Genomic DNA, 8860 nt, shown 5'->3' with positions numbered 1-8860 from the left:
TGTATAAAAAGTACTAGCTGGAACTGGCTTTAAAATAGAATTTTTATGGAGGCATGAGAAAGATTAAGAAAATCAAGATGTTTTAATTGATGGATTACTTATTTTTGAGATGTTGGTTAGTGGATCTCATAGACCACCAAATATACAGACTCTTTGTGGTGAGCAGAGGAAACCCTAAGCATGTGAAGTCTCAAGTGAATGTGTGTTGTTGACATGAGCTGGCCATGTTAAGGATGATAGATAGCCTTGGTCCATGGGGAATGGCAAAGCTGTGTGTGCAGATGTGTATGCAGAAAGTCTTCTTTACCTGGATAGCTTTGGCTGGCTCTTTCTGAGATGAGTTAAACCTGTGTCCTTGTTCAAATGTACATAATAACCCTGCCTTCTTGTTTGTTTGCTCAACCATATAAAATATCTTGACACCTGTTCAACTGTATATAATAATAAATGCAGCAAGCTTCTCCATCAGAGAGCCTGGCCCAGCCGATCCCACGCTTTTCTGTGTGTATGTCTATTCATGTGTCAGTTTTTCATTTCCATGTTGCTTTCAGCCAGGTCAATACAGTTAATACTTCTGTTCTAGGTTACACCCCCAGCTCTTTATAGTAGGATGCTATTTCTGAAGATATTACACACTTGAGTCATAAAATATGGGGAAATCAAATACATCCTGACTTGATGGGAAACACAAATTAGACTAGGTGTTTGAGAGAGAGGAGAGAGGAGGGGAAGAAAGAGGAAAAGAGAAGGAGAAAGGGGGAGAGAGGGGGAGAAAGAGAAAAAGAGAACAGAGACAGACAGACAGACACGGACACAGACACACACAGACATGGACACAGACACAGACACACACAGACACACACAGACACACACAGACACACACACACACACACACACACACACACAGGGAGAGAGAGAGAGAGAGAGAGGGAGAGAGAGAGAGAATATAAAGTTGGTGGGTAGGGAAATGTGAGTGGATGTGGGAAAAATTGGGAGAGTAAAGGATGACTATGTTCAAAATACAGTGTTGAAATTCTTTTTTTTTTCATTTATTTTAATTAGGTATTTTCCTCATTTAGATTTCCAATGCTATCCCAAAAGTCCCCCATACCCTCCCACCCACCCACTCCCACTTTTTGGCCCTGGCGTTCCCCTGTACTGGGGCATATAAAGTTTGTAAGTCCAATGGGCCTCTCTTTCCAGTGATGGCTGACTAGGCCATCTTTTGATACATATGCAGCTAGAGTCAGGAGCTCCGGGGTACTGGTTAGTTCATAATGTTGATCCACCTATAGGGTTGCAGATCCCTTTAGCTCCTTGGGTACTTTCTCTAGCTCCTCCATTGGGGGTCCTGTGATCCATCCCATAGCTGACTGTGAGCATCCACTTCTGTGTTTGCTAGGCCCCGGCATAGTCTCACAAGAGACAGCTATATCTGGTCCTTTAAGCAAAATCTTGCTAGTGTATGCAATGGTGTCAGCGTTTGGAGGCTGATTATGGGATAGATCCCTGGATATGGCAGTCTCTAGATGGCCCATCCTTTTGTCTCAGCTCCAAACTTTGTCTCTGTAACTCCTTCCATGGGTGATTGTTCCCAATTCTAAGAAGGGGCAAAGTGTCCACACTTTGGTCTTCGTTCTTCTTGAGTTTCATGTGTTTTGCAAATTGTATCTTATACCTCGGGTATACTAAGATTCTGGGCTAATATCCACTTATCAGTGAGTACATATCATTTGAGTTCTCTTGTGATTGTGTTACCTCACTCAGGATGATGCCCTCCAGGTCCAACCACTTGCCCAGGAATTTCATAAATTCATTCTTTTTAATAGCTGAGTAGTACTCCATTGTGTAAATGTACCACATTTTCTGTATCCTTTCCTCTGTTGAGGGGCATCTGAGTTCTTTCCAGCTTCTGGCTATTATAAATAAGGCTGCTATGAACATAGTAGAGCATGTGTCCTTCTTACCGGTTGGGACATCTTCTGGATATATGCCCAGGAGAGATATTGCTGGATCCTCCGGTAGTACTATGTCCAATTGCCTGAGGAACCGCCAGACTGATTTCCTCCAGAGTGGTTGTACAAGCTTGCAATCCCACCAACAATGGAGAAGTGTTCCTCTTTCTCCACATCCTCGCCAGCATCTGCTGTCACCTGAATTTTTGAACTTAGCCATTCTGACTGGTGTGAGGTGGAATCTCAGGGTTGTTTTGATTTGCATTTCCCTGATGATTAAGGATGTTGAAAATTTTTTCAGGTGCTTCTCTGCCATTCGGTATTCCTCAGGTGAGAATTCTTTGTTCAGTTCTGAGCCCCATTTTTTAATGGGGTTATTTGATTTTCTGGAGTCCACCTTCTTGAGTTCTTTATATATATTGGATATTAGTCCCTTATCTGATTTAGGATAGGTAAAGATCCTTTCCCAATCTGTTGATGGCCTTTTTATCTTATTGACAGTGTCTTTTGCCTTGCAGAAGCTTTGCAACTATATGAAGTCCCATTTATCGATTCTCGATCTTGTAGCACAAGCCATTGCTGTTCTATTCAGGAATTTTTCCCCTGTACCAATATTTTTGAGGCTTTTCCCTACTTTCTCCTCTATAAGTTTCAGTGTCTCTGGTTTTATGTGGATTTCCTTAATCTACTTAGATTTGACCTTAGTACAAAGAGATAGGAATGGATCAATTCACATTCTTCTACATGATAACTGCCAGTTGTGCCAGCACCATTTGTTGAAAATGCTGTCATTTTTTCCACTGGTTGGTTTTAGCTCCCTTGTCAAAGATCAAGTGACCATAGGTGTGTAGATTCATCTCAGGGTCTTCAATTCTGTTCCATTGGTCTACTTGTCTGTCACTATACCAGTACCATGCAGTTTTTATCACTATTGCTCTGTAGTACAGCTTTAGGTCAGGCATGATGATTCCACCAGAGGTTCTTTTATCCTTGAGAAGAGTTTTTGCTATCCTAGGTTTTTTGTTATCCATATGAATTTGCAGATTGCCCTTTCTAATTTGTTGAAGAATTGAGTTGGAATTTTGATGGGGATTGCATTGAATCTGTAGATTGCTTTTGGCAAGATAGCCATTTTTACTATATTGATTGATCCTGTCAATCCATGAGCCTGGGAGATCTTTCCATCTTCTGAGATCTTCTTTAATTTCTTTCTTCAGAGACTTGAAGTTCTTATCATACAAATCTTTCACTTCCTTAGTTAGAGTCACGCCAAGGTATTTTATATTATTTGTGACTATTGAGATGGGTGTTGTTTCCCTAATTTCTTTCTCAGCCTGTTTATCCTTTGTGCACAGAAAGGCCATTGACTTGTTTGAGTTAATTTTATATCCAGCTACTTCACTGAAGCTGTTTATCAGGCTTAGGAGTTCTCTGGTGGAATTTTTAGGGTCACTTATATATACTATCATAGCATCTGCAAAAAGTGATATTTTGACTTCTTCCTTTCCAATTTGTATCCCCTTGATCTCCTTTTGTTGTCTAATTGCTCTGGCTAGGACTTTAAGTACAATGTTGAATAGGTAGGGAGAGAGTGGACAGCCTTGTCTAGTCCCTGATTTTAGTGGGATTTCTTCCAGCGTCTCACCATTTACTTTGATGTTGGCTACTGGTTTGCTGTAGATTGCTTTTATCATGTTTAGGTATGGGCCTTGAATTCCTGATTTTTCCAAGACATTTATCATGAATGGGTGTTGGATTTTGTCAAATGCTTTCTCAGCATGTAACGAGATGATCGTGTGGGTTTTGTCTTTGAGTTTGTTTATATAATGGATTACATTGATGGATTTCTGTATATTGAACCATCCTTGCATCCTTGGGATGAAACCTACTTGGTCAGGATGGATGATTGTTTTGATGTGTTCTTGGATTCGGTTAGCGAGAACTTTATTGAGAATTTTTGCATTGATATTCATAAGGGAAATTGGTCTGAAGTTCTCTATCTTTGTTGGGTCTTTTTGTGGTTTAGGTATCAGAGTAGTTGTGGCTTCATAGAATGAGTTGGGTAGAGTACCTTCTGTTTCTATTTTGTGGAATAGTTTGTGAAGAACCAGGATTAGATCTTTGAAGGTCTGATAGAACTCTGCACTAAACCCATCTGGTCCTGGGCTGTTTTGGTTGGGAGACTATTAATGACTGGTTCTATTTCTTTAGGGGATATAGGACTGTTTAGATCATTAACCTGATCTTGATTTAACTTTGGTACCTGGTATCTGTCTAGAAACTTGTCCATTTCATCCAGGTTCTCCAGTTTTGTTGAGTATAGCCTTTTGTAGAAGGATCTGATGGTGTTTTGGATTTCTTCAGGATCTGTTGTTATGTCTCCCTTTTCATTTCTGATTTTGTTAATTAGGATGCTTTCCCTGTGCCCTCTAGTGAGTCTGGCTAAGGGTTTATCTATCTTGTTGATTTTCTCAAAGAACCAGTTCCTTGATTGGTTGATTCTTTGGATAGTTCTTCTTGTTTCCACTTGTTTGATTTCACCCCTGAGTTTGATTATATCCTGTCGTCTACTCCTCTTGGGTGAGTTTGCTTCCTTTTGTTCTAGAGCTTTTAGGTGTGTTGTCAAGCTGATAATGTGTGCTCTCTCTAGTTTCTTTTTGGAGGCACTCAGAGCTATGAGTTTTCCTCTTAGAAATGCTTTCATTGTGTCCCATAAGTTTGGGTATGTTGTGGCTTCATTTTTATTAAACTCCAACAAGTCCTTAATTTCTTCCTTCCTTGACCGAGGTATCATTGAGAAGAGTGTTGTTCTGTTTTCATGTGAATGTTGACTTTCTATTATTTATTTTGTTATTGAAGATCAGCCTTAGTCCATGGTGATCTGATTGGATGCATGGGACAATTTCAATATTTTTGTATCTGTTGAGGCTTGTTTTGTGACCCATTATGTGGTCAATTTTGGAGAAGGTACCATGAGGTGCTGAGAAGAAGGTATATCCTTTTGTTTTAGGATAAAATGTTCTGTAGATATCTGTCAGATCCATTTGTTTCATAACTTCTGTTAGTTTCACTGTGTCCCTGTTTAGTTTCTGTTTCCATGATCTGTCCATTGGTGAAAGTGGGGTGTTGAAGTCTCCCACTATTATTGTGTGTGGTGCAATGTGTGCTTTGAGCTTTACTAAAGTTTCTTTAATGAATGTGGCTGCCCTTGTATTTGGAGCATAGATATTCAGAATTGATAGTTCCTCTTGGAGGATTTTACCTTTGATGAGTATGAAGTGCCCTTCCTTGTCTTGATGACTTTGGGTTGGAAGTCGATTTTATTAGATATTAGAATGGCTACTCCAGCTTGTTTCTTCATACCATTTACTTGGAAATTTGTTTTCCAGCCTTTCATTCTGAGGTAGTGTCTATCTTTTTCTCTGAGATGAGTTTCCTGTAAGCAGAAAAATATTGGGCCCTAGTTGTGTAGCCAGTCTGTTAGTCTATGTCTTTTTATTGGGGAGTTGAGTCCATTGATATTAAGAGATATTAAGGAAAAGTAATTGTTGTTTCCTATTATTTTTGTTGTTAAATTTGGCATTCTGTTCTTGTGACTGCCTTCTTTTAGGTTTGTTGAGGGATTACCTTCTTGCTTTTTCTAGGACATGGTTTTCGTCCTCGTATTGGTTTTTTTCTGTTATTATCCTTTGAAGGGCTGGATTTGTGGAAAGATAATGTGTGAATTTGGTTTTGTCATGGAATACTTTGGTTTCTCCATCTATGTTAATTGAGAGTTTGGCTGGGTATAGTAGCCTGGGCTGGAATTTGTGTTCTCTTAGTGTCTGTATAACATCTGTCCAGGCCCTTCTGGCTCTCATAGTCTCTGGTGAAAAATCTGGTGTAATTCTGATAGGCCTGCTTTTATATGTTATTTGACCTTTCTCCCTTACTGCTTTTAATATTCTCTCTTTATTTAGTGCATTTGTTGTTCTGATTATTATGTGTCGGGAGGAATTTCTTTTCTGGTCCAGTCTATTTGGAGTTCTGTAGGCTTCTTGTATGTTCATGGGCATCCCTTTCTTTAGGTTTGGGAAGTTCTCTTCTATAATTTTGTTGAAGATATTTGCTGGTCCTTTGAGTTGAAAATCTTCATTCTCATCTACTCCTATTATCCGTAGTTTTGGTATTCTCATTGTGTCCTGGATTTCCTGGATGTTTTGAGTTAGGATCTTTTTGGATTTTGTATTTTCTTTGATTGTTGTGCCGATGTTTTCTATGGAATCTTCTGCACCTAAGATTCTCTCTTCCATCTCTTGTAGTCTGTTGCTGATGCTCGCATCTATGGTTCCAGATTTCTTTCCTAGGGTTTCTATTTTCAGCGTTGCCTCACTTTGGGTTTTCTTTATTGTGTCTACTTCCCTTTTTAGGTCTTGGATGGTTTTATTCAATTCCATCACCTGTTTGGTTGTTTTTTCCTGCAATTTTTAAAGGGATTTTTGTGCTTCCTAATGTCTTCTACCTGTTTAGCAGTGTTCTTCTGTATTTCTTTAAGTGAGTTATTAATGTCCTTCTTGATGTCCTCTACCATCATCATGAGATATGCTTTTAAATCTGGGTCTAGCTTTTCAGGTGTTTTGGTGTGCCCTGGACTGGGTGAAGTGGGAGTGCTGGGTTTTGATGATGGTGAGTGGTCTTGGTTTCTGTTAGTAAGATTCTTACGTTTACCTTTCACCATCTCGTAATCTCTGGAGTTAGTTGTTATATTTGTCTCTGTTTAGAGATTGTTCCTCTGGTGATTCTGTTACCGTCTATCAGCAGATCTGGGAGACTAGCTCTCTCCTCTGAGTTTCAGTGGTTAGAGCACTCTCTGCAGTCAAGCTCTCCTCTTACAGGGAAGGTGCACAGATATCTGGCGTTTGGACCTCCTTCTGGCTGAAGATGAAGGCCCAAAACAGGACCTTTCCCAGAAGCTGTGTTGCTTTGTCCTGTCCCAGAAGCTGTCAGCTTCTGTGGTGCACACTCTCAACTGTGCAGTCTAAGTTCGGCAGAGTCCCAGAACCAAGATGGCTCCCGCCAATCCTGAGGCAAAGGGCTCCCAGGCCAGGCGGACACCTGTTCTCTGGCCAGGAGGGTGGCCGGATGTCTGGGGCCCGAAAAGGGTGCTGCCTCAGAAGCTCTGTGGCTCCCGCTTGTCCCAGAAGCTGTCAGCTTCTGTGGTGCACACTCTCACCTGTTCAGACTACTTTGGGTGGAGTCCTGGAACCCTGAAATTCTTAAATAATTAGCTTAAGTTTATTGAGATGGGTCTGACTAATATCACTGAATAACATTTTTAAGTTGCAAGTTCTTTACAATAATGTTTTAATTAGCAAAATACAATATAAATATATTATCTATATAATATATTACATATGTAAATACAAATATATGTAATACAAATATAAAAAGAACAGTGCATTTTAGCAGGAGAAAATAGCCAATAACCTAAATGTGTTAGTTACAAAAAAATTAAGTAGAGTAGTAATCATTGCATTTGAATAAGACATAAAGGTTTGTAATGTATGTACACATGTTTGTATATAATGTATACATATGTATAATATGTTATAACGTATAGAATTCTAAGAATTTACAATGTCCCAAAGATTCTGCTTTACATATTAATTTTCATAGTAATTATACAAGAAATTTTGTTCCATTTCCATTGTACAAATGAGTAAACTAAGGGCCGATGCGTTTAAGCAGCATAGGTAATCAAGAAGACCTAGTAAGTGAGTGTAGGTTTATGAGCAGGTATCTGTGGTACATGTTCATTCAGAAAGACACAAAATGCATGCCTCAATTAAGAACATTTGGTCCCAGTGACATGGTTTGTCTCAAGCTTTATCTGTGTGTTTTCTTATTGTTTGAGCTGTTTTCAGTCCTTCCCATTATATCTAATCTCGACAATGGTGAAGCAAGCTTGAAGTAATTTAATCCAAGTTTCCCACTTGAAACTAATGAAGTTAGTCCATGAATGCAGGGGCCATGCTCTTACATGGCTATTCTTTCCTCCAGGATAGAGACAACTAGGCACCCAAACTTATATTCTCAATGATTCTTTTATAAAATAATTAGTATTTTTTGTTGTTTTATTTTTCTGGAGACATAGTTTCTATGTGTAACTCTGGCTGTCCTGGAACTCACTATGTAGACCAGGCTGGCCTTGAACTGAAGATCTGCCTGCCTCTGCCTCCCAACTGTGGGTGCCACCATAGCCTGGTTGGAAATAATAATTTATGAATTATAACTTATAATAACCATTGACAAAACACAAATAATACCTTTGACAACCTTTTGGGTATCACTTTAGAAGAATAATCTCTTTCATTTGAGAAGAAAAAGAGAAAAGATAGATGCAGAATGAGGGGCTGTTACAGCATTGGCTGAGATGTTTGGTGAACCCATGGGAAAACACTTGCTTAGCCTGGACTAGGGGAGATAACAGTTTTGGTGGTTAATGGCTTGTGAAAAAAGACCTCCAGGATGGAAGAGCATTATGTACCTTGAACTTGTGTGGAGGTGACATGGAGGAAAAAAGCACACATCAGGAGTAGCAGGTACAAGAGAAGAAGGAGGTTCCCAATACCTGGGACTTACTGGAAAGACAGAAAGTGGCAAAGCCAATCCAGGATGGTGTAGTGCAGGGTCAGGAACAGCCTGAAGTCAGAGCGACATTCGCAGATGGGCATCTTAGCTGCCTCTCTTGAGAAGCAATCTAGGAGATGAAGTAGGAAGGACTGACACTAAGTTTCAGATACAATGCTGGTGACTTCTTGTGATATTCAGAAGGGAAAGCACCATGTGGATGGAGAATTGATTCAAGAGTCTGCAGGAGTCAGAATGATAAAGGCTTATGACTCATTAGATACTGCAGGAAGGGA

This window comes from Mus musculus, chromosome 10 (assembly GCF_000001635.26).
Source record: "Mus musculus strain C57BL/6J chromosome 10, GRCm38.p6 C57BL/6J".
Classification (NCBI taxonomy): Eukaryota; Metazoa; Chordata; class Mammalia; order Rodentia; family Muridae; genus Mus; species Mus musculus.
This window is presented reverse-complemented; position numbering follows the sequence as displayed.